Source organism: Moschus berezovskii, chromosome 12 (assembly GCF_049115385.1).
Source record: "Moschus berezovskii isolate FMDL1 chromosome 12, NW_MosBer_1.0, whole genome shotgun sequence".
Lineage (NCBI taxonomy): Eukaryota > Metazoa > Chordata > Mammalia > Artiodactyla > Moschidae > Moschus > Moschus berezovskii.
In genome coordinates this window covers 73,256,593-73,283,848 of record NC_142471.1, presented here as the reverse complement: position 1 = coordinate 73,283,848, position 27,256 = coordinate 73,256,593, and the positions used below count along the sequence as shown (strand labels likewise).

The 27,256-nt window shown below is 41.5% G+C and overlaps 1 long non-coding RNA gene across 1 annotated transcript in view; it reads left to right on the top strand.

The window, feature by feature from the left end:
• Positions 1-26,705, top strand: part of LOC148776024 (uncharacterized) — an 81,643-nt gene extending 54,938 nt beyond the window's left edge. Inside the window, exons 2-3 of the long non-coding RNA XR_016038787.1 lie at positions 7,210-7,368; positions 26,648-26,705. This is a non-coding gene — a long non-coding RNA (uncharacterized LOC148776024). The remainder of the gene's footprint in view (positions 1-7,209; positions 7,369-26,647) is intronic.
• Positions 26,706-27,256: the final 551 nt, after the last annotated feature.

Genomic DNA, 27,256 nt, shown 5'->3' with positions numbered 1-27,256 from the left:
TTTAGGATTTGGTCATGCCTCTTCTTGTGGAAAGCAAGTGTGTGGTTCAGGCTCCCTACCTTCAGCCCTGCATACCAACCTGCCTCTGTGCATGCAGAGGGTTATAGTAGTGGGAGCATAGTCTCACAGTGAAATGGTGTATTTTAGTTTGAGATTGTCTGAGTTAGAAGAGAGGGTTGTTGTCTGTAGTCCCAAGAGAATCAGAAGCAGTCTTCTATAAACTTTCTTTTTTGAATTGTCTTCCAAGAAGTGTAACACATATTTTATTACTGGTGAATCTTACTCTTCTGTGTACCTCACAGAGTTTGGCAAAAAGAGTACTGAATGAATTATTGTTATCATTACATAATAAGTAGTAGGTCTTCTATTAAGAGAAGTGTGATGGCCTGAAATTGTTTGATACACTTCTTGAAAACCTCCTTTATCCCCCCTGAGACATCAAAATCTTTATTAAAGAAAAAAGACTTCATTAAAGAAAAAAATAGTTTAAAAGTAAACTTAATACAATGAAAAAGTTTCTCTACAATTTCATTGAATCCATGTTTCAGGTCACAGGAAGCTGGTCTATTGCTCAAATGGTCTCTTGGCCGCTTAGTATTGAATGACCCTCCCTTGTGTTAATGAACATGGGTGGGTTAAGGAACGTGAGATGAGCTTCACTGAGTTCACGGGAGAGGGTGAGAGTGGGACTCATATCGAGTATTTGCTTGCTGGGTCCATCTTTCTACAGACTCGTTTCTGACAGTGTTTACTTGATTAAACCTTTTTTCTTTTCCATCACTTTCCTCTCCTTTTCTCACTATTGTTTATACTTCAGTCATTTAGTTTTCACGAGTCATGTTGGAAGCCTGTATAACTTTCTTTAATACTGTCCTCTAAACAGCTACCGGTTGCTAAGCACTTGTTGCTGTCACCCTCAACTCATCCATCCACATTGGTCAACCTATGAATCACGTGCTCTGATTACATTTCACTTAATTTTTTTTTTTTCTTTACTGGAGCCAGAGGTTTGCAAATAGCCTCTTATACTGTTTTATAGACTTTTGTTTGAATAGAGTGGCTAGATTGGAGAAGGCAATGGCAACCTACTCCAGTACCCTTGCCTGGAAAATCCCAGGGACGGGGGAGCCTGGCAGGATGCCGTCTATGGGGTCGCACAGACTGAAGTGACTTAGCAGCAGCAGCAGTAGCAGAGTGGCTAGATGAGTGCCCAGTTGCTGCCATTGCTATTATTCTTGGTCACTGTCATTATCACTATGGAAATTATATATTATGTACCTGTGACATAGGCATCTGGATCTGAGTAAGCCTTGAGCAAAGAAACAGATGACACCAGTGCATTCCCTCTTCTTGGTTCTGCCATGAACAGCAAGGAGTGACAAACAAGCAAATGAATAGTGAACAACATATAAAATAAATACTCTTTGCTTAAGGACCAAGGAAATGGTGGGAAAACATACACACCTAGTTGGGGTGAGTGTCTGTTGTCACTCGGTCATGGCTGACTCTGTGACCCCATGGTCTGTAGCTAGGCTCTCCTGCCCATGGAATTCTCCAGGCAAAAGTATGGGAGAGGGCAGCCATTTCTTTCTCCAGCTGCCTCTTATTAACTCCATGCTGCCTTAACAGGTATATGATGCAATTCTAAGAATAACATACACCTAGGAAAAGAATCCGGAGAAGGCAATGGCAAGCCACTCCGGTACTCTTGCCTAGAAAACCCCATGGATGGAGGAGCCTGGTGGGCTGCAGTCCGTGGGGTTGCTAAGGGTCGGACACAACTGAGCGACTTCACTTTCACTTTTCACTTTCACACATTGGAGAAGGAAATGGCAACCCACTCCAGTGTTCTTGCCTGGAGAATCCCGGGGAAGGGGGAGCCTGGTGGGCTTCCATCTATGGGGTCACACAGAGTCGGACACGACTGAAGTGACTTAGCAGCAGCAGCAGCAGCAGTAGCAGCAGGAAAAGAATTGGGAGAGCTAAATAGTAGGACATTCCACAGGAATGTCCTGAGTAGACACCAGGAAGGACCAGAAAGCTGCGAGGCAACCTTTTGTAGAAGTACATCATGTAGCCATAAGTTGAATCTGGAGCGAGTCAAAGAGACATTTAATTTTTGATGACACTGAGCTTTCACGGGGACTAATATCAAAAAAAGAGAGAAGTGACGTATTTGAAATCCATAAATTGCATTTCATGTTCATTTGTCACCTCTGGGAAAAGCAAACAAAGTCTCTTCTTTCCCCCTGAAGTGGATGATGAATGATTGCTTAGAGTTGGGTGGTGTAAGCCCTTGTCGCCATTATTGACTTTCTGTAGAAAGTAGTTCGTCTGTAGTTGTAATGCATGCAGTGTACCCTCCAAGGCATGAGTGAACTGGTTCTAATCACTAATGGGCTGATCTGAACAGACTAATTACTTTCCTGTTAAAGACAGACTCTTCCTAATGTCTCTACCCTCTTTGCTTCCAAGTAGAAAGCAAGGACTTGTTTAAGAGACTCGAACTCTCAATGGCACAGAGATCCAAAGACAAAGAGGGCTCGATTCATTTGCTCATTTACAAAGATGTATGGACCTACTATGGATCAAGCTTTATGCTAAGCAAACAAGTCATCCTTTTAGAGAGCTCACTTCAGGAATCCTGCTGAATTTTGAGTCATGCCTTTTATAGAGGTCTTTTAGAGTTCTGTCACTCAGATCATATTTCAGAATGCAGAGGATTAAACATAGCAAAACATCATTATTCAAACTTATAGGAAGAGCCAAAGGAAGGTAGAGAGCCAATGTAAATTGGCAAAAACAGGGATCACTGACCACATTTAAGGAATGTAATTGATTATTTTTTGAAGAATAGACACTAATTTGAAGTTACTATTTTGATAATATTTCCTAGTAGAATACCTTCTTGAGAAGATAGGACTTTATCTATAAATGGCATCATTTACTTCTACAGATTGGATCACACTTATTACTTACACCATATCTTTTTTCTCAAATGGGTTAAACATTTTCTATTTAGATCTTACTTAAATTCTTTGCTTATTAACATATTTAATTTTCATAACCTACAAAATGACAGAACAAACGAACTCATTGGAAATATAATTACTGAAGGATTCTAATTTGAAGACAGAAATAATAAGATTCCACTAATCCAGTTAATGAAAAAGTTGGCTTAAAACTCAACATTCAGAAAACTAAGATCATGGCATCCAGTCCCATCACTTCATGGCAAATAGATGGGGAAACAATGGAAATAATGTCAGACTTTATTTTTTTAGGCTCCAAAATCACTGCAGATGGTGACTGCAGCCATGAAATTAAAAGACACTTGCTCCTTGGAAGAAAAGCTATGACCAATCTAGACAGCATATTAAAAACAGAGACATTATTTTGCCAACAAAGGTCTGTCTAGTCAAAGCTATGGTTTTTCCAATAGTCATGTATGGATGTGAGAGTTGGACTATAAAGAAAGCTGAGCGGCAAAGAATTGATGCTTTTGAACTATGGTGTTGGAGAAGACTCTAGAGAGTCCTTTGGACTGTATGGAGATCCAACCAGTCCATCCTAAAGGAAATCAGTCCTGAATATTCATTGGAAGTACTCATGCTGAAGCTGAAACTCCAGTACTTTGGCCACCTGATGTGAAGAAATGACTAATTGAAAAAGACCCCGGTTCTGGGAAAGATTGAAGGCAGGAGGAGAAGGGGATGCAGAGGATGAGATGGTTGGATGGCATCACCAGTGCGATGAACATGAGTTTGAGTAGGCTCCGGAAGTTGGTGATGGACAGGGAGGCCTGATGTGCTTCAGTGCATGGGGTCAGAAAGAGTCGGACACGACTGAGCAACTGAACTGAACTGAATCCAGTTAATAATTCATCAGGTGCTTTCTATGGTTCAACCACTGAATCAGATGTAACCTAATTGTATTGAAGGTTGTGATTAACTAATTGAAATACATTGTATACAGTGGTGTGTATTAATTAATGTGTGTATGCATTTGTAACTTTATTGTTCAGATAGAAATGAATATAGGTAATAATATTAAAAGAAAAAAAGAAAGCAGTCAAAAATTCAATCCATGATGTGATATGTAGCTGTGGATATAGAAGTAGCAGAAGGGGCCACAAACATGATTAAACTTGTTGAAGGGATAGGGTCAATGCATTTTTCATTTATTTTGAATTCTACTGGCAGTCTTATTGTTTTTGCAATAAAAATGACTAAATAAAAATGGATCCAGACTGAGCTGTTTGCTTTGAGTAAATTGAAGCAGAGATTTGAAAGAAGAACCACTGGAAAGTTCATGTAGTACAGATACATCTAAAATTCTCACAGAGGGATCTCCTGACATCTTCTATAATGTCTGAAGTGTCAAGTTCCCAAACAGAGGGTTTTATGTAAGAAGGTATAGAAATCATGAGATTTCGACCTACATATTTTTCATACCCAGAAGAAAAACATGGAGGCCAGGAGTTTTATTTATTCAATATTAAATATCCATATGTTTGAAAATATTTGCATCATTTTACCTCTCCATCCCATGTTACTTGGATACAGACTATCTCATACAGATGACTCAGAGCATAAATGAGTATCAAAATATTCTAAATAAATGATAAATAAAAAACAACTTGATATCTGTATATTCTGTAGGCCCAGGGTTTTTACTTTGATGAAGTAGTCTGCCAGGAGAAGCAGGTGGTGGGATCCACACTCATGGGAAGAGAGTAAAACATATTCTGGTTTACAGAGAAATAGAAAATTAGAGGGGGAAAATCACCTTGCCTGAGACAATAGATGCTCTATAAAATTGAACCTCTTCATATTATCATGGAAATTACTTGTTGGCAGTAGTGCAAAAAGGCTGTTATATATTATTGTTAATTGTGGTTGGAGACAGAAAGCAATATGATCATTTGATGACTTATTTGTTATTTAGAAAATGACAGCTTTTATGTGTCAGTAAATAGGAAATCACCTGGAAATATTCTTGTGAATTTAGGAACCATGTGATCGTTCTTGCTTAATGCATACAATAGACTTTAATGATGCCACGGAAGTTTGTACTTAGCAGATTATCTGCTGGTTCCGCACCAGCCATCCAAAGGGGGAACACTGTCTGCTTGGTGGCTGCAAGACAGAGAAACCTATAGCTTTGTCAGGATTTATGTTCGATGGACAGTGGCTTCACTGGAACATCGGATGAGAGGCAATTAGTCTCCAGTTTTGTGTGTGCTCTCCAACTTGTCCAGACAGGGGCTGACAACCATGGCATTCCACTCACTCCACCACATCCCTTTCTCCTCTTCAAGAAGGGCAGGGAGAAAAACAGCAAGGAACCTGAAATCCATCCTTGATAACATAAACACATTCCAGTTGAGTGTGTCTGGTGTGCGGTCCTTGTGTGCCATTTGCCGTGACAAGACACGTCTTTGGAAGATGACACTATCTTGAGGTTTTAATATGATTGCCTCCGATGCCTGAGAAAGCCCTGTATGTTGGCCTGACACTCTGTTCTTTTATGACAGGGCTCTAGTTTTTTTATTTCTCTCTGTCTCTCCTTTCCCTGGAACTGCAGCATCCTCAGCTGGTAATCTTTAAACCCTGGGCTGCAGAGGTTTCTCTTCATACGGCCACACATTAAGCACATCTTTCATGCCTCTCTGAACCAAACTCGGAGAGTGCCAATTAATAAGTTGATGGGGAAGAAGTCAGTGGGTAGCATTAAGGCCACCTGTCTGGAGGCGTTAGGTGCGCAGAGGCAACCTGCAGAGTCTGGAATGAGGTCCTTTATCACATTCTAGAGGCAGAAAATGAGAGAATAAAAAGCAGTTTACAGGGCAGCTCCTGCATCTTGCTCCCACTGTGGATTCTTCATACTGCTCTGGCCAAGGTTAACCCTCAAAAGGAGAAAATCCCAAGCCTCTGGAGCTGTGACTTTTTACATGAGTCTAGAGTATTCTCGTGTCAAAGGCTAAAGATGGAGAGGGCATTCAATGACTATTTTCTTACATGGAACTTCCATTTATATATGTTCAAACTGTTCTGGGCATCTTTCTACGTCTTGTGACTACTCTGAAAACTCTTTTCATCCATCCCTTTAACTCATGTTCATTAATTTGATAAATATCTATTGAGTATATAATATATGCTGGACCTCATTCTAGCTGCTGGGAATATACCTGTGGGGGATAAAAACAGAAATGTCAAGTATGGCTATTCTCATGGAGTTTATTTTCTAAAGAAAGTATATAGACAACAAATAAATACTCAGAGAAGGCATTTGAGTACACTGACTTTGACTCAAGATTCAGAGAAACCAGGCTAAAGGCAGGATGGTGTGGGATATTGTTAATATGAATAGAAGTGAAAGGTGAGTGCAGAGAGAAAGAGAGAGAGCCGGGCAGTCAGGCACGAAGAGGAAAATTTATTAGAGGGAAAAGAGAGGGTGACTGGCCCTTAAGGAGAACCCGCGTCCTCCTTTCTGACGGAGTCCCCACCAATGAAAAATCCTCTAAAGGAATGGTCACGTAGCCAGAGGTCTGGAATCTGGTGGTCTCGCAGCTTTGAGAAGCTAGGCACCAGTGAGATAACAGGATGCCATTGGGGCAATTTGGTCAGTCTTAAGGATCACTGTGATTTATTCTTTGTTTGCAAGGTCAACATAATGAGCCATCTTGTCAGTGAGAACCCACATGGACCCTATCAGGAAGGGTTTGTAATAAGAGAAAAATCTAATGGACTCCAATCCTATTGCTGTTGGTATTCCTTTCCACCTTTCTCACAAATGCCGGTGACAAGTCTTGCTCTCTCATTCCCCCAAATGGAGACTAGACAGGGCTCAGTAGGAAGGAGAGTTAAGGTCAGGAGAATAATAGAAAATATTTCAGATTAAGGAAATAGCATTGGGGAGGGGAGTCAAAGAGCCCTATAGGAGAAAACTCACTCCTCCATTTCTTCCCACCCCCCACCACCCCCCACCCTCCCAAGCCCACTTTCACTGTCCTACCTCTTTCATTTCTTGATGAAAACATTTTCATGACCTTGGTCCAAGGCAGGAGAGGGAACCTGACAGTCGAGGTCATTGTTTGGCCAATTGTTCTTCACCTGCTCCTTTTTCCTTTCTTGTCAAAAATTTAGCTCATCTTTAAGCTTTGTAAATTTACTTTTCTCTTGTTTTCTTTCCCATAATCTGCCACAGATTATGTTGCTCACAGACCCAGAGATTGAGAGCAGTTTACTGATCAGCTCGGACGAAGGGGCAACCTATCAAAAATACCGCCTGAACTTTTACATCCAGAGCTTACTTTTCCACCCCAAACAAGAGGACTGGATTCTGGCATACAGCCAAGATCAAAAGGTGAGTGTGATCACCTTGCTCAAGACAGTGGTGCATGGTTGTCCTAGGGAACAACAACCACTTAGTCATCTCTGTATTTCTTCTCAGTGGTCAGGTTTGTTATGTGCAGGAGCTTGAACCCTGTGCCAGTGGGGCAAGGAGCAGGAATGTGGATCTCAGGCTGCTTGTCTGAGCTGTGTAAACGTCTGAAACATCATGCAAAGGAAAAGCTAGACCATCAGGAAAATGTCGTGGAGAAGTAGTTCTTACCTGGAAGTTTCAGTCCATCGACAGCCCCCGACCCCCATGGAATCTGAGACAGTTTTGTGTGTGTGAGATATAATCATTTTTTGTAAAGGACCCCATAGGTTTTCTCAGAGCCTTAAAGGGCAGGATGGCTCTGAAAGAGTTAAGAGCAATAGCTAGTGACTTGTCAAAATAGCGAGAGAAATGTACATAGATGACATTCAGAGTCAGGTAATCCAGGACTTTTCTTCTCTTGATGGTTAGGCTGAGGATAAATCTATTTTTTAAGAAGGCATTGCTTGATGTTATGCAATTGTATAAGCATGTTACGTTTATTGTATGTTTATGTGTGTATGCAAGTGCATGGCAATATGTATATATATTTTATGGGATAAATACTGTAAAATATATCATGTACTCTATACTGCAGATGGGCTTCTCTAGTGACTCAAATGTTAAAGAATCTACCTGCAATGCAGGAGACTCATGTTCGATCCCTGAGTCAGGAAGATCAACTGGAGAAGGGATGGCTACCCATTCCAGTTTTCTTGCTTGAGAATTCCATGCACAGAGAAGTCTAGAAGGCTACAGTTATAAAATACATATAAGCCCCTGCTTTTAAGGAACTTACATTTTCAGGTAGACTATAAGCCTGACAACAGCAAATACAATCAGATTAAAGTTAGAAGAAACAAAATATACAGAGGCAAATGTGAGAGAAACCTAAAAAGAATAAGCCAAAAGGAACATAGCTAAAATATTGGAATGCTTTTTGTGAAATGCATGGTTCAGTGAGGTCATTCTGAATATTCTCTTTAGAGGACTTGTAAGTTACAAAGGATGTATATTTAAAGAAATATTGGACTTAGCTGTGAGGAGGGTGTTTGAGGATTTTATCCATCTGGACTGGTATAGACGTGTGGGGGTTCTTCCTGATGAGAAAGGAATGATACTAGCAACTTTTCAAGGTCTCTAACTGACATGAGCATTTTTTGAGGAGGCAAATTAAAATTCTTAGGATTAGAGTTTTATTCATGCTGCCCTTACTGCCAAATAAAATCACATTAGCCTAAAAATAGAAAAGATTTGCAATTAGTATTTTTTCCTCTTGAGCAGCCTGGCTCCCCTTTCAGCAGAATGTACAATTTCATTCCTGGAGTCAAGCCACCGTGCATTTGGTCCAGGATGGTGCAGTTACCAAAGGCAAAACTGAGCAGCTCAGAACACAAAGTATTAGACATTTAATCCACTGGGCTTTTGTATTGTATTTGACAGTTGGTTAATTTTCCCCGATGCCAGAGGCACAGTGAGGGCCAGATTTACCTGGCTGAGTGAAAACTATGCATCTTTGCAGTTGTGTTGGAAGAAAAGGCCAAAAATGTGACCCTTCATGTGCCAGCACCTCAGACAGTAGCCCCATGACCACAGTGGCAGAGTGAATTACCTTGGAGAAGTTAGGGCATGTGGGAGTTATGGCCCCAACTCAGCCACATATGGTACTTGGGGTCAGCCTTCTTTGCTTAAGATGTGTTTGTGGGTAGTTATGATTGCAGGTGCACTTCCACTGAGATTGAAAAAAGATTAGGCTCTGTTTTACGTGCTCAGCGTGGTGCATTGTTGGTATAAAATAGCTATATTGAGAAGTATTTGGTCAACCTAGGGAAAAAAATAAACACACATGAGTTCAGTAGTCTAAGAGGGACTAACAAGGCAGATAGAGCCTTCATTCACATATGGTAGATACACAATCAGAGTTAGTTGGATGGATTCTATGAAAATGGCAGTCCAAAGTTTAGGAGATGGAGATCTTATAAAATGATTTCACCTGGACTTTAATGAATATGTCTTATATCTTTTTTGGGGGAGGCACACTTTATACAAGAGGAATGTCATAAACAATAATGTAAGTTTGTATAGTTAGAAAACTCATGTTAACAGGATCATGAATATGTTGATTTGGCTGAAACTGAAATTATGAAAAGTTAATTATGCATGTACTCCTGGACCCAATCTTGTTTGTTGTTGTTTTTTTTTTTTTTTTTAACTGTTTAGACTGTTAGGAAAAGTAATTCTTGTTTTTCCAATTAGGAGTTTTTTGAACATTTTGGTCAGTGGATTTACGTGTTCAGAGCTATAGATTACAAAAATTAACCTGGCAGTAGTATTATGATGAACTGAGGTATTATGAGGTCCAAACCAAGAAGACCAATTAGACTGATATCATAGAATACTTGGTCTGGAGCAGACCAAATGAATTCTGTCATTTTACAGGTAGAGGAAGCCTTAACAGTCTTTGTTCTGTATGTAGCTGACAAACCAAAATCTGAGAAGATTTTTCCCCAAAGGGGAAAACACTCATTAGTATAACATGTCTAAGTTAGGCAACTGGAATCTGAGTATGAAACTTAGTAGAGTTCTACTAAATGGATGGTGATATCTGGAGATACCACCAAAGGGGTAGAAGTCAGCCTGTCTGCTAAGCTCTGTTTCTCTAGAGGAGAATGAAGGAGAGATGATCCTGGGAACAAAGAATTATGAGAAACCCACTAACAGAAGTAGGGGTTGGGTGAGGGCTCCATATGTCAGGATTTGAATCACAGAATGAGGAGTGGTCCATTAGCAATGAGGCAATTGGGGTACAGTCATCCGATGAGCTGCGAACTGGTGGAGTTGGCCTAAAGTCAAGTGGAGAAGATGTGTGGCCACTCCAGTGGGCCAGTGATATGGAAATAATAGCTGTCAGTCACCCACAAATCACAGAGTTTTTAGCCCCGATGAGAGGCAGCAATAGGCCCCAGTGAGGGCCCCATGCCGGTGTTGGCAGGTGAGTGACTTTTGGAAACAGGAACGTTCATTCTTCCATGTAAGTATTGCTCATCAGTGTCTGACAGTTACTGCTGCTGCAGAGCTCTCAGCGAAGATGGTGGCTTAAGTGCTGGGATTCACTCTGCTGAGTGCTATTTCCCATCAGTCTGTGGTGAAATTCTGTGGGTTGGAAAGCACGGAGGTGGCAGCTCCATCAGAGCTCCCCTGCGCACCGACTGCCTCGCCTCTCTCCCATCGTTGGCTGTCGGTCTTTTGAAGCATTCTTCCTCTTTAGAATACGCAGCCACCTTTACTTTTCCCTTATTTCCCTGCCATGGCTTTCTCTCTCCTTCCGTGAATGAGGCTTTGAGGGCCCCAAGGACACAGTCTGGATCTCTGGCTCACAGGAAAGAGTCCATATGGGCCATGGCGCTCTGCCCTGACTGCATCTCATCTTGAGTGTCTGGACTCTCAGTGGAGGTTTTTTGATGTGAGCATTTTAAGGGACTTGAAAGAGTTTGGTTGAACAGATTGTCCTTTCTGGCCCAAGATAGAGTTTTGCTGGCCATCAATTCCATAGGAAGCCAGATTTAAAAAAAAAAAAAAGAAAAGCTTTTAATCAGAGAGAAATGTGTATAGCCAAATGCCCTTGAAATCCATAAAACCAGAATATTTTGATATTTTAGCCTTTTTTTCTTATTTTTTCTTAGATAAAGAAATATACCTGTGATATTCAATATCTAGGTGGTTGCCAAGAGATAAAAGTGTTCTTGAATGAGCATGTGACTCTCCAGCCACCACTAGAATAATTGAAAAGAAAAGGCATGAGACCCACTGAAGCTCTAAAAGAAGTAACCTGCCTTTTTAAAAAGCCCTATTGGGGGACTTCTGTGGTCTAGACACAGGTGATAGACTCCTTGGCCTCTGAATGTGAGGCTGTGCCTTTGGAACGCCCTGAGATTTTCAGAAAAATAAGTGTTATAGACATTATGGAAAGTTTGTGCCAAATGGGCCAAGGTAACCCCGTCACGTACAGTCACACCCTTTCAGCTTCTTACAAACCAACAGTGAATCACTGTGGATGCCGTGAAGAATTCTGCGGTGTTTATTCCAGGAGCACCAACCATCTCACGCTCCTTTATTTATCTGTTATTTCTGTAATTAAGCAGTAGGCAAACCAAACATTCTGCTCATTGCTTTTGTGTCTTTGCATTTGGAAACTGAGCAGCCGGGAAAACAAAGACACAGAACTTCCCCTTCCTTCCATGCTTCTCCACCTCTTCTTGCCTCAGTGCAGGAAACCGCCCAAGCAAGGCTTAGCAGCAGGCCGAGTCTGCCAGATTACATCTTTATTTTAATTTGGCAATAAACTAGTGTACAAACTGTGCTATAAAACATTGCCTCCAACGGCATCTCTCAGTCTGTCTTAAACACCTCACTAAACATGATGTGTTGGGAAACATTGGAAATGAGAGAAAACAAAACGCAGATGTGACTGAAGGGAAATAAAAAATAGAAATTTGTAAGAATAGGCATCTAACTCAGTTCTGCTGACCATCCTGGGGCTCTGGGCTCGAGGCCTCTCTGTTAGGGGTTGCACTGAGGAGTGATTTGTACAGGGGAGGGTCCTCAGTGTTGTGAAATCAATGTGAACACTCCCCGGGCTCAGACTGCCTGGTTGCTGGGGAAGAGAGACCCTCTTGCTTGGCTTATTCAGACTGGCAAGGTCCTTTCCTTGGGCAGCTTTGCAAACCTACCTGCTACCCCAACCATGAGCAGAAGGTACCACTCTTCTCCTGTCTTCTGCAACCAACTTCTTCTCCCCACCCTGTGGATGCCACATCCTTCTAGGCCACAAACTCAGTTCCCACACAGACAAGCAAGAGTCTGACTGAACAGAGCAGCTGGGTTTGGGCTGTGGGAGACTGGGGAGCAGGTGTGCATTCAGGAGGGTGGGTGGATCAAGGTAGGGGGTTCTTGCCCTACTGTTCTTGCCACCAAGAATGACTCATCCGATGTCATCAGACTTTTCAGAGTTTTTCGAGAGAAGTAATTCTGTTTTGTTTGAAATGTGTTATTTTTAAATGTTTGTAACTAACTCAAAAAGTTAAAGCAGAAAACTGTACAGGGCAAGTCAACCTCATCTGCTGCCTTGTATTAGTCCCCAAATCACTTTTCTTTACTAATCACTTTTCTTTTTTTTTTTTTTTCCCTTATTTCTCCATCTTTCTCATCATCTTTGTTTTCCTCTTGTTCATGGATCTTCCTATCAGTTTTATTTCAGGAGGTGTTCAGTTGTTTTGTGAATTAAAAAAAATGCATCCAAATGAGTGATCAATTCTGTGGAGGGAGGACAAGACCTTTAAGACAATTTGATGGGTCACTCTTCATTTAGTGGCAGTTCTAAAATATTCATGAGTTTGTATGGTCTCACTTGTTCCAAAGCCCTATGAGTCAACAGTCCGAGTAATACCATGTGGGAGCTTTCAGGATCTCTGTTCTCCTCCATATTACAAATGATCAAAGTTTATGAATTAAATGAGAAATCTTCAGGCTTGCACAGTGGCCTCACCTTCAGGATTTTGGTAAATATGTGTAGGATATACAAAGGACACAGCTTTTAAGGAGGAGAATGTGTTTTGATCAGGAAATCCTTTTCACAAATAATTGAAACCCTGGATATTGACAGCGACATTCTCTATATAAATGAAGACTGAATTTGAGTTAAAATCATACATTGATAGAAAAGGAAAATTATACTGCAAGTTTGTTTGAGGGCATACAATAGAATTTTAGTAACTTGCATAATAGTACATTTTTAAAAGAACTGCTTTTAGTTTTCTCTTTTCTTTATATCCAGAAATTTTATTTAAACAGTTTTATATCTATTTCTTTAAAAACAAACAAACAAAAACAACACTTTCTTTTATTTCTTTTAATCCTTTTTACTTTTCCTGTCTGGGCACTAACAGAAGGCCACTGCTTATCACAACTGCTTTGAATGCCAGGAATTTCCTGGGAAATAATGACTGCTCAATAAGGGAAGACATGTCAGCAGTTTCCAAAACTCGGCCATATTACTTTCTCACCAGTGATAGGCAACATAGCAAGTGAGGCAGGAACATCAGCTCTACTCTGTCAGACCCTGTGAATGGCTGTGTGACCTTCAGCAAGTCACTTAACTGTTAGAGTTTCTCCAGCTGTGAAATGGAAGTAATGATAGTACCTGGCTCACAGGACTGTTTGAAGATGCTGAGATAATGTTTGCAAAACACTCAACACAGAGCCTGGCACATGGTTATTCAAAGACCTAGGAGAGAGAGCCACTTGGAGTGGCATAACTAGATATAGACACAGGTTGCCTTAGCAGTAATCCAGGATTGTCTTCCCCACATACAAGAAGTTATAGATACTTTAGTCAACGTTGACTGTACTCTTAGTCGCTAAAAGGTACCATTGAACCAGAATGAATGGAGCAAGCAAGAACCGATATTTGGTCCTAAGAAAATATTATCAATTATAATAACAGTACGCCATTAAATATTAAAGTATTTGCCTTCATAGCAATTCTATTTGTTTTTGAATAGACCTAGCAACCCTTTCATGTCAAAAGGGCAAGGTTGAAATAAAATATAAATAGATCCTTCAAATTCAGCCCCCGGGGGTATTCAAATGATTTCTGAACAAGCACACTTAGGAGACTGATACCTACCTAAAGCCATCACGTTTCCCAAGGCACTGCATTAAGTAAAAAGGCAGTCAATTATTTATAAGAAATATGTACAGTGTCATATACCATGCTGCTTTGGCAAGATTTCCATGTGCTTGAAATTTTCCAATATCAGAGCTGATTTCTAATCTCATGAATATGTTAATAATTTAAGTATCCAAGTACAAAACTGGCAATTAGACTGGAAACCAGGGAGCTTGCTAAATGTCAACCCCAATGCTTGTTTATAAAACAAATTCTCAAGCTAAAATGTCATCCTGTGCAAACACAGAAGGACTGTGTTCACCTTAGCTAACTTGTTTAACCAGGTTGTATCATTATTTTTCAGTTGCTACATAAAGCAGATTGATCTATCTATTCCTAAGTTTGAATAAACGGGCTGCGACAATTAGGAGAAATGGACATTTTAAAATAAGGTTTGGACAGACAGAATTATGCTCTTTGGTAGCTATTTGAGCTTAATTTATTTCAAATAAATTACATTTTTGCTTGTGAGTTTTGTAGCTAGCTTTTTTGATCTGTTCTAACCACCACTTGTCTAAATGGGTTAAGATGCCTCTTAAATCCAGGCATCCATCCGGGGAACTTTGAAAGACATTTGACATCCTAAGAGGGCATGGACCTCTTTCTTAAACCTGTCTCTCAGAGTGGCCCTTTAGAAATCCAGTAACACTGATTTTTTCCTGTATTCTTCCTTTTCAAGAGTGGTTGTAACCAACAGTGTTGCCACGGAGGGGAGTGGTTTAGAGAGAAGGCTGTCTTGGCCTTATAAATAGACACATTTTGTGAATTTATGACTCTGAATTTCATATTAAAAAAAAATCAGTGTTACCTTGTCCAACTTCCTCTTTTCAGCATAAGAGGATATTGTAAGTACAAATTATAAATGGCACACTCAGTGGTCTAAGAGACCCGGAGGCCAGCCAGGATCTCGTAGCCTGCAATAGGAAGAGAAACTAGAAGTCAGAAACCGCCTCCTGAAATGACCAGATCCTATACTGTAAAATAGTATCAGATGAAAAGTCACAAATTCCAATCGGCAAGGCTGTCACTCACCTGACTTGCTTAATTTCAGTGTCTGCCTGGCTGATCTCGCTGCAGACCTGATGAGAAAATGTCCCAGAATAAGACTTGTGGTCCAAAGTCAGACAGCCTCAGCTACTCCAGGAACAGCCAAGCTAAGCAATATCCAACCTCAGAGGCAAGGGACTTGGAACTGTTGTCTAAGATCCTTCCTTGCTTCCTGAAACTCAGAAAGAAAATAGCAATCACACCTGCTTCTCCTTGCCATTCCTTGTTTTTTCAGGGTCTGTGGGCAGTTCAGGATAGAGGCAATGATCAGCAGGAAGAGGAAAGGGTGAGAACTATTACTGACCCTTTACTCCATAGTAAGCCCTCTGCCAGGCTTTTCGCATTGATTCCTCAACTTCTTTCTTACATGAAACTTTGACTTTATCTTTATGCCTGTTTAATATTTGGGGAATCTGAGGCACCAAAAGGTTAAGAAAATTTCCCAGGGTGGTTGATAGAGCCAGGAGTCTAATCCAGGTCTGATTCCCTTCATACTCTGTCCTCACTGCACCAAGCACTGCCTCCCTAGAAAGCCATTGTGATATTTTCTTTTCTTTAATTGCCTTTTTTTTTTCAATTTTGTTTAACCATCTTCCCCATGTCCAACCTACTGTGAAACCTGTTCCCTCTGACAGATGCTGTAGTATGCATTTCAGAGCTGAGTTTCACAGCAGAGGGAAAACTGCTGTTTAAAGATCACACAACAGAGGAAGAGAGAGCAAGAAGGGAATTGTCCCTGGCTGATTCCTAGGCAGCCAACAGTCCCTTGTGACTCAGAAGGCCAGCTTGTGTCACAAGCACTGTGACCTCTGCACTCCAACCTTGCACTAGCTCTGGTCCCAGGGGTCTATGTGTAAAATTTCCCCTTGCCCAGCAAAATGACTAGAGCTTTCAGAAGTGACTTCTTCTGTAAATTGGTGCAGTCACTGTGGAAAACAGTATGGAGATTCCTTTAAAAATTGAAAATAGAACTACCGTATGATCCAGCAATCCCACTCCTGGGCATTCATCCAGAAAAGACTCTCAAAAAGATACATACGCTTCATGAGGCTTCTCTGGTGGCTCAGCGGTAAAGAATCTGCCTGCCAGTGCATGAGATACAGGTTCAATCCCTGATCTGGGGAGATCCCACATGCCACAGAGCAGCTAAGCCTGTGTGCCTCAACTACTGAGCCTGTGGTCTAGAGCCTGGGAGCCACAGCTCCTGAGGCCATGTGCTGCAACTACTGAAGCCCATGTGCCCTAGAGCCTGTGCTCTGTAACAAGAAAAGCCACCACAATGAGAAGTTTATGTACCACAACTAGAGAGTAGCCCATGCAGCCTGAAGACCAAGCACAGCCAAAAATAAATAAACAGAATTGTTTTAAAGAACATACATACACCCCGATGTTCATAGCAGCACTTTTTGCAACAGTCAAGACATGGAAGTAGTCTAAATGACCATTGACAAATGAATAGATAAGGTATGTGACACACAAACACACATGCACAGATGCAATCACTCAGCCATAAAAAAAGAATGAAATAATGCCATTTGCAGCAACATGGATAGACCTAGAGATTATCATATTAAATACAGTAAGTCTGGCAGACAAAGACAAATATCGTATATCACTTATATGTGGAATCTTAAAAAATGACACAAAAGAACTTATTTACAAAACAGAAACAGACTCAGACTTAAAAAAACAAACTTATGGTTATCAAAGGGGAAAGAGGAGTGGGGGAAAGATAAAATAGGAGTTTGAGATGAACAGATATCCACTACTATATATAAAATTGATAAACAAGCTTCTATTATATGTTATAGGGAACTATATTCAAAATCTTGTTATAACCTATAGTGGAAAGAGTATGTAAAAAGAATGTGTTTATGAATAAAACTGAATCACTTTGCTGTACACCAAATGCTGGCACAACACTGTAAACCAATTATACTTCTATGGAAAATTAAAAACTGGAATGAAATAAATAAAAATAAGTCAGTAGTCCTTGGAATGATTAGATTAAATATTTAGATATTCTAGAAAAGTATCTAAAGCCCATCATTCAAATTTAAGACAGAATTTATAGTTGCCTGTGTATGTATAGCACAGGGAGTCAGTCATTATCTTGCAATAACCTATAATTAAAAAGAATCTGAAATAGGATACACACACAAACCCATGTATCTGTGTGTGCATATGTATATAAGCTACACTTAAATGAAATGACCCTCTCTTATGCGCAGTCCTGGTCAGACTTTTTCTTTTTAAAATTTTGCTTATTGTTATTATTGTTGTTGCTCTTCTTCCCCTCCCTCCTTCCCACATCCAGGGGCCCTGGCTCATCCAGGCACCCATCTCTTCCCTGCTCTGCTCAGCCACTTGCAAACTGCTCTCTCCCCTCTGTCCCATCTCCTCACGGCTGATGGATCTGTCTTACGGAAGCACACTTCCAATACGTTCCAAGCAACAAGTTTTTCCTTCTGCTTATTTTTATCTCTCAAAACTTGCTAAGTTGCCTCATCTGTGCATTTAAGTAATGGTCCAATTACATGGTTATTGAGAGCTATTCATTTTTTCCTGTCAGCGTCTAGATATGGGGGATTTGTGATATAGATGCTTAGCATCTAATTATTTTTATTTATTCTCTATTTCTACATCTATATTATGGAACCTTTAAGGCTAAGATTCCATTTGAAAATTTCCCTAAGTACCTCCGGATCTGGGAGCACAGGAAATGGCCACAAATTGATCTGGTTCACTGTCGCCTATTGACCCTTGCTGCCCAGCCCACCCAAGTTCCATATGTTTAATCCCCTAGTCCTGCCAAACAGGACTGTGGGGCATGTGACAGACTTCATTGCCGGCTGGGGATGGCCGGTGACAGGTTTGATAAATCCAACCTCAGGAGAATTTGATAGAGCTGGTGACATGTCATCATTCCTGGTCACTCTTCATCAGCAAAGCTTTGGGGCCCCTTATTTTTTGACCTCATTGTCCGTTGAGTCCCGTCTCCATTAGCTCCCCACGAGTTTGCTTGGATTGCCTCCACCCAGCCTGTTCTGTGTTTAAACCAGGCTGTGTTTATTGCCTCTGCTCCCACTTCACTTTCCTTTACCCACCCCCGCCAAGCTGGGTCTCTCGTAGTTGACAAAAGAAGAACAAAGACACTGCTCTATTTTTTAGGGCTTCCCTGGTGGCTCAGATGGTAAAGCATCTGCCTGCAATTCGGGAGACCCAGGTTCAATCCCCAGGTCAGGAAGATTCTCTGGAGAAGGAAATGGCAACCCACTCCAGTACTCTTGCCTGGAAAATTCCATGGACGGAGGAGCCTGGTGAGCTACAGTCCATGGGGTCGCAAAGAGTAGGACACAACTGAGCGACTTCACTTTAACTTTTTCTGCTCTGTTTATTTGCTCAGATTGACCCACTTTTCCTGGAAGACTCTTTCCTCACATTGTCATACCGAGACATTTTAACTGTATGCCCAGTCCCGCCTTGAGAACTTGGGCAGACTTCCTGCTTCTAATGTCTTACATAAGCCACCACAGCAATCTGGACAAAATATAACACATTACTACATATCATATATGACAGATGCTGAGAAGTTAGCCTTTTCTTTGAGGAACTTGCATCTCTTGGAGGTGGGGGAGCTGGTCTGGGATGGTCATCACGGTTCTTTATCTATTCCTGTCCCCACTGGCCAAAGAGACTTGTGTCAGAACTGGGTGAAATTTTGAGGTCCCTTATGATGTGATACTCTGTGGACATGAGTTTGAGTGAGCTCCGGGAGTTGGTGATGGACAGGGAGGCCTGGCGTGCTGTGATTCATGGGGTCGCGGAGAGTCGGACACGACTGACCGACTGATCTGATCTGATCTGATGATGTGATTCCCCACTAAGAGTGTACTTTGGCCTCCTTTGCTGTGCAACCAGAGCATCAGAGCCCATCTCTGAAGACCATGGATTTCTCTGGATTGCTCCTCTTCTTCCTGTGGAGGCCAGTAGAGGAAGGAGTTTGATATTTGCAATGCCCCAGGGCTGGCACTATAAATTTATTGAAAGTCCTCAAGGCCCCATCCCTTTTCTTGTTAAAAAAGAATGCAGTAACAGCAGTGAGAACTGGAGAGGTAACTGAGGGCTTTGTACCCAGACCGTCCCCAGGGTAGTATTAGGATGAGGCAGATCAAATAGAACTGGCAGGGTTTTCTGTCAGCCTTTTCAGGAAGGGCAATTTGCAAGCCTCCTGACTCTGAAACTATTAAGGGCAGAGCCGCAGAGGGAAGGGAGCAGGCAACCTTGAAGAGAGCCAACCGCAGGATGTGTTCCTCCAACCTGGAAGCCTCTGCAGGAGACCATGTGGAGGAGACCCAGGACCTGCTTCCTGATGAGAAAATCGCCATGGGGACCTTTGTGGTGAAAGCATCCAAACCTATCAATCAAAGACTGAAATTCTTCCCTGGTGGCTCAGATGGTAGAGAATCTGCTTGTGATGCAGGAGACCTGGGTTCAGTTCCTGGGACGAGAAGATCCCCTGGAGAAGGAAATGGCAATTCGCTCCAGTATTCTTGTCTGGAAAATCCCCATGGACAGAGGAGCCTGGCGGGCTACAGTCCATGGGGTCACAAAGAGTCAGACTTGACTGAGAAGCTTTCACTTTCAAAGAATGAAACATGCTATCACTCTTACCTTCTGCCAAATGGTGTCCTTGCACTGAGTTCCTAGCGGCAAAAGAAAATTCCTAATAGGTCGCTGTCTTAATGCTATAAAATGAGGGGCTGAGTTGATCTGATTTAGAACAATTGAGAAGACTTTCCAGGGACATCAGTGCTTGCAAACTTTTGCATCACCACAAGGAATTTGAATTTCTATTTAAAAAAAAGATGCTGTTCTGCTCGCGATTCAGCCAAAATGTGAATGGTAAGAAGATGGAAAATGAAAGTTGGAAAGAGGTACTCTCATACCCCACTTCTTCCAGCCCTTCTTATTTTGCTGTTGATTAAGAATCCTGAGCACAGTTGGTGGCTCTTACTCTTGCCCACCCCCAAGCTGTTCGTCCCCCTGTGGCTTCCCTCTTTATTCTCCATTGGAGCCTTTGCCCCTCAGCCAACTTGCAGCTCTCCAGGATGGCACCAGAGAGGATTGTACAGTTGGTTGAAAGCTGGTAATAAAACCAACCCTTGAAATTGCATCCTTTGCAATTAATTGCTTTTTTATCGCACTTTTCATATGGCAGACAAAGACAGATGGCAAGAAAACAAGCCAATGTGATGGTGATCAAGTTATCAAAAAAAAAAAAAAAATGGAAAGAAGGACTGACTAACTCTTCAGGGGAGGAACATGGCAGGAAGAAGTGTTGAAAGCCCCCACACTAGGGTAATAACAGAGTGGAGAGTTGGACCTTGAGCTGCTAATACATCTTGAGCTTAGATGAGCAATGAGTTTGTGCTCATTAACTTACATTTACTGAGATGGAGAGGCGGTCTCAGGCAGTTTAGAGTGATTCTAAACTGGAAGAATCATCTGCCTTGCATTCTTTTATTAACCAGAATCCTTTCCTTCTCCCTTTCTAAAATGTCTACTCCTTCCATTTTTTCGCTAATATTTTGTACCAGGATTAGTAAAAAACAAAACAAACAAAACAACAGATCTAAATCCTTCCAAGAAGGCATTTGGGGCGGTCGTGACAGAGGATTAGTAGATAAGCATTGCTCTCCTAAAACTAGCTCAGATATTCTTTTATGCTTCCTCATCAGCCTCCTTCTGTCTTTCTCTAGGTTTGGCAGTGCTGGAGAAAGCTGTGGATGCTTTCTCTGATGTGACAGATAGTAATGATAGTACTCAGTTCTGTGTTCTGACAGTCAAAAGAAACCTTGGAGCTGGAGACAGACAGGGAGGGAAATAAATCTTATTTAGGTGCTGCTACCACTATGAATTTTATTAAAGGACATTGACTCATTCTACACAGAAAGCCTTCCACTGGTGGCTGAGATAGTCATTGGGTGAAAAAAAAAAGTCTTAGGTAGCACTCTCTATTTTGTGAAGGAAAACTTTGCTGTCAGACTCTGCAGGTTTAATGAACACATTAACTTGGATGGCTATGAGTTGCTTTCTCCTTTTCTTGGTGTGACATCAGGCTGGACAATTAAATTCTTAGAGAGGAAAGGTTTGAAGTAGTAGGTGGCGTGTACAGAGCAGTTCTGTCTAGGCGTGAATATAAGACCCTGCCTTCAAATCCTTGGGAATTTCAAATGTGCTGATGTTTATAGTTTTGTTTGTTGGTTTTAGGTACAGGCCTCTACCTATGGATCCATGGAAGTAAAACATCTTCCTCTGCTAAATTACCTTTGTCTATTCTTTGGGAAACCTGAGTGTTTTAGTAGGTAGATCCATCACTAGGGAATTTGCATGATGTCAAGTCAAAACTTTATTTTTCCCCATTGGTCATCTACTATGTGTAAGGCACTGTGTAGATACAAAAAGATGGAATTCCAGACACATAAAAACTTTGTGATCTCATCAGAGAGGGAAGGGATGATCTCATATATTTTAGAGTGAGTTTAGATAGGTAGGACTTTCTGTCTTGCATTATAAAAGGCTCTCTTGAAAGGCTACTAAGAAAGTTAAATATATGGACTATAGTTTGATAGCATTTCTTGTACCATAGTTCTTTGGAAATGAGGCCACTAGGAAATCTCAGTGTGTAGGAGAGGGTTCATAGAAAAGCTGTCCTCTCATCTGGACCTAAAGACTGGCATTGTGGTAGGCAAGCCTTGAGGCCACCTCTGCCAGAGTGGGTAGCACCAGGGAAGGCATGGCAGGGGGCATGTGCCCAGGTGTGAATGGAAAGGGGAGAAGACAAGTCCACTGACATGAGAGGGTACCTTTTGAGATAGGGAACTATAAAAAATGTCACTGAGCTGAATAAGAGAGGCTTGGTTTATTGGATTGTTCGATGTATCCACTGCTTGAGGGGCCTCTAGATGCTCACAAATAACAAGGCATCTCCTTGAAGAGGATAAAAACAAATATCACGGGATATGCCTGACTGGTCCACAGGTTCTGAATCCAAGCCTAGAGGGATCAATTTAAAAAGACATAGAGGAAAACACACACACACACAAACACACACGCAGATGCTGGCACCCAGCAATTCCTCACTGAGATGAATTCTATGTGAAGACAGAGATAGCAATCCCTTGGTGTAGCTGTAGGAGAGCTCAGAATTTATATATGATTTTCAGAATATATGTGTATCTAGCCTTCACACAGAATTATTATTATTTCAAACCACCCTGATTCTCTTACATTTGCATAAATCTTTGTATATAAGTATAGATACTAACATACATTTATAAATAGCTATAGGCATACACAGTGGCATGATTTCTGTTCCTTTTGAACTCATAGAAAGCAATGCAGCTCTGGGTTTTAATTTTTTAAAAAAGACGGTGCAAGAGGAGAGGAAGCCACAAACACTCAGGATCAAGTGATTTCTGTTCTGATCCAAGTTTGAATATTAAAACGCAAGTGTTTGGGACATGGTGGGAAGCAGGACATGCACCCTCTGTCTGCTTGGCATCTGAATTAAGAGGAAGGAGTTGTCTTGTCTTCTGTTACCTCTATGAGGGGAACTGTCTCCCCCTTTCTCCTTGGCATTCTTAAAATGAATCAAGCATGAAATGTACCCAGGAAGCCTTCCCCAACCCAGGCATTGTAGGGCAGGGAAAAATAATAAGACTTGAAAGGAAAAGTCACAGATTCTTCTTGGCTGAATGCCCAAATACTGTGTAGCTGGGGCCAAGTGAGCTCCTCGCTCTGGTAGCCAAATACTTCAGCCTCTTTTTTGACTTCAGGATGTGTTTTGATCCAGTGTACACAGTGTTGTAGCAGGCTCTTCCAAGGGTCAGTAAATCCTCACTTGAGCTGACTTACTTCTTGGACATGCCTGGTACATCTGCAGCCATGGTGAGTCACTTGGTGAGTCATTTGACCCTCCAATGAGTGCTGAGGCTGGAGAGGGTGGACAATCATGGTACTCAGAACACAGTGACTCACCATCCATTCACTGTGGGATCTGGCACGCGCAGTGGTGGATGACTGGGATGTGAGTGGGTTACAGATCAGGCACATAGCAGAAAGGAGATGTTCCAACATGATATTTTCAAATCAGCCGGCCAAACGTCCATGGGAACCGGAATGCCTCGAGCAATAGGAATCTCTGGGCTGCCATCTTCTAGAAGCAAAAGAACAACAACAAAACACAAAGAAAGGTTCCTGTAAAACCATCCTGGGTATGGTGCTGTGAAAATTACTGGAGAGGAGCAGGAGTAGGAGTGAGCCAACAATGAAGAACGAGATATAAGAAAGACATTTTTGGAGGGGAAGGAGTATGTGGAGGGTTAGACCCTGTGTCGTGAGCAGTGTTTCTTTGTGGTTGCCCTTGGAGGTCACCGTAGCAGTGTAGCAAATGGATCTGAAATCTCTCCAGCTGTGTAACCATTGGTAGAATGGCCATAATAGCTTCATATATTACTGGGAGGGATGGTATGTGGATTAAATGAAGGAATGCATGAGAAGCACTTGAGTTATAGTAAGAGCTTAGTCCATGTGGGCTGAAGTTTCTCTGCTCTCTGTTTAAAAAGACATCACTGGCTCCTTCTGCCGGCAGGACCGGATTTTCTTCTCCCTACTTGCCATTCAAAGCCTTTTCAAGTTGCCAGTTCAGTTAACTCGCTAAATTATGTACAACTCTTGGAAACCCCATGGGCTGCAGCATGCCAGACTTCCCTGTCCATCAGGAACTCTCAGAGTTTGCTCAAACTCATGTCCATCGAGTCAGTGATGCCATCCAACCATCTAATCCTCTGTTTTCCCCTTCTTTTCCTGCCTTCAATCTTCTCCAGCATCAGGATCTTTTCCAATGAGTCAGTTCTTCACATCAGGTCGCCAAAGTATTGGAGCTTCAGCTTCAGCGTCAGTCCTTCCAATGAATATTCAAGACTGACTTCCTTTAAGATGGACTAGTTTGATCTCCTTGCAGTCCAAGGGACTCTCAAGAGTCTTCTCCAGCACCACAGTTCAAAAGCATCAGTTCTTTGGTGCTCAGCTTTCTTTATAGTCCAACTCTCACATCCATACATGACTATTGGAAAAAACCATAGCTTTGGCTACATGTACCTTTGATAAGCCACATTTATCCATATACCATCCCTGAGTTTCTCACCTCTTATCCATGCTATTCCCTTTGTGAGTACTGCTTGTCTTATCTTTGTCAGTTTGATCTGCCATTCAGTCACATCCATGGTGAATCACCATACATCTCAGAAGCATCCCTAATTGATTTCTGAATCCCCTTCCTTTTAATTCCTTCATCTGGTGATTGCATGCATTGCTCATTAATTTTTGTCAGATTTGGGTTATATTATTGGCTTTCTGGTACGGACCTAACAGAAGCAGAAAATATTAAGAAGATGTGGCAAGAATACACAGAAGAACTGTACAAAAAAGATCTTCACGACCCAGATAATCATGATGGTGTGATCACTCACCTAGAGCCAGACATCCTGGAATGTGAAGTCAAGTGGGCCTTAGGAAGCATCACTATGAATGCTAATGGAGGTGATGGAATTCCCGTTATTTCAAATCCTGAAAGATGATGCTGTGAAAGTACTGCACTCAATATGCCAGCAAATTTGGAAAACTCAGCAGTGGCCACAGGACTGGAAAAGGTCAGTCTTCATTCCAATCCCAAAGAAAGGCAATGCCAAAGAATGCTCAAACTACCACACAATTGCACTCATCTCACATGCTGATAAAGTAATCCTTAAAATTCTCCAAGCCAGGCTTCAGCAATACGTGAACCGTGAACTTCCAGATGTTCAAGCAGGTTTTAGAAAAGGCAGAGGAACCAGAGATCAAATTGCCAACATCCAATGGATCATCGAAAAAGTGAGAGTTCCAGAAAAACATCGATTTCTGCTTCATTGACTATGCCAAAGCCTTTGACTGTGTGGATCACAATTGACTGAGGAAAATTCTGAAAGAGATGGGAATACCAGACCACCTGACATGCCTCTTGAGAAACCTATATGCAGGTCAGGAAGCAACAATTAGAACTTGGCATGGAACAACAAACTGGTTCCAAATAGGAAAAGGAGTACGTCAAGGCTGTATATTTTCACCCTGCTTATTTAACTTATATGCAGAGTACATCATGAGGAACGCTGGGCTGGTGGAAGCACAAGCTGAAATCAAGATTGCTGGGAGAAATATCAATAACCTCAGATATGCAGATGACACCACCCTTATGGCAGAAAGCGAAGAAGAACTAAAAGGCCTCTTGATGAAAGTGAAAGAGGAGAGTGAAAAAGTTGGCTTAAAGGTCAACATTCAGAAAAGTAAGATCATGGCATCTGGTCCCTTCACTTCATGGCAAATAGATGGGGAAACAGTGGAAACAGTGACAGACTTCATTTTTGGGGGCTCCAAAATCACTGCAGATTGTGATTGTAGCCATGAAATTAAAAGGCGTTTCCTCCTTGGAAGGAAAGTTATGACCAACCTAGATAGCATATTAATAAGCAGAGACATTACTTTGCCAACAAAGGTCTGTCTAGTCAAGGCTATGGTTTTTCCAGTGGTCATGTATAGATGGGGGAGTTGGACTGTGAAGAAAGCTGAGCACAGAAGAATTGAAGCTTTTGAACTGTGGTGTTGGAGAAGACTCTTGAGCGTCCCTTGGACTGCAAGGAGATCCAACCAGTCCATCCTAAAGGAGATCAGCCCTCGATGTTCACTGGAAGGACTGATGCTGAAGCTGAAACTCCAATACTTTGGCCACCTCATACGAAGATTTGACTCACTGGAAAAGACCCTGATGCTGGGAGGGATTGTGGGCAGGAGGAGAAGGGGACGACAGAGGATGAGATAGCTGGATGGCATCACCGACTTGATGGACATGAGTTTGAGTGAACTCCGGGAGTTGGTGATGGACACAGAGTCCTGGTGTGCTGTGATTCATGGTTTCGCAAAGATTCAGACCTGAATGAGTGACTGATCTGAACTGAAGTGATTGTCTTTCTGAGAGCCAGGTCTAGATTTTGGACTTCTTTGTATTTCAGACAACAGTCTGCATATTCCAGGGCCAGTGGTACAGCTTACCAGGCAGAATGGGGAATGAATCCAAATTTATTTTAATATTTAGTGGGCATGTGATTTCCAACAAATCACTTAATCTTTTTGAGCTTCAGTTTGCTGAACTATAAAATGGAGATATCAGTGTCTTGCAGGATCTACATGAAGAATAGAGATGATACATGGGGCACTCATCTGGCATAGGAAGGGTGATTAATAAATTGAAGATGTTATTATTATTATCATTATCATAAATCCAGTGAATCATGTTTTATGCATTCAGTGTACCATGACGTCCTGGTGCTGAATATTTTGTCTTCTCTACAGTTATACAGCTCTGCTGAATTTGGGAGAAGGTGGCAGCTTATCCAGGAAGCAGTTGTACCAAACAGATTCTACTGGTAAGTCTCACTCTATTTTCTAGCATATTGAGATATCACCTGGGAAAATGAGCATTGGAATCTTCCCACCCAGAGCTCTCACATGAAGTCTGTTCTTATTGGGATATACACACATTCTGCAGGGCAGAAGGTGACATTGGAGTGGTATACTTGGTAAGGGAATGTTAAAGCAGTATCATAAATTACTTTTAAAAATGAGATTAATGACAGGAAGAGCTATGAAAATGTTGTTTTGTTATATTTTAATGAAACTTTGAGATAGACATTTAAACACATTTTAATAGTGATTTTTATTACTAAAAGTGTTATACACACATGTAATACATGTTCAGATTAAAGACTTTCAGTGTAAATAAGTAGATCTTAATTAATCTAAAAGCAGATCATCTTCCCATTCCTGATTTCGACTCTTTTAAATATTCTTTTCATCATATGGTACACAACCAATGTTTCTAGTTTCTCACTTCTCCTTCCATAAACATTCTATGAATACCTAAGCATGTGTAAATACAAAGCATTCTAGTGTAATGTTGAT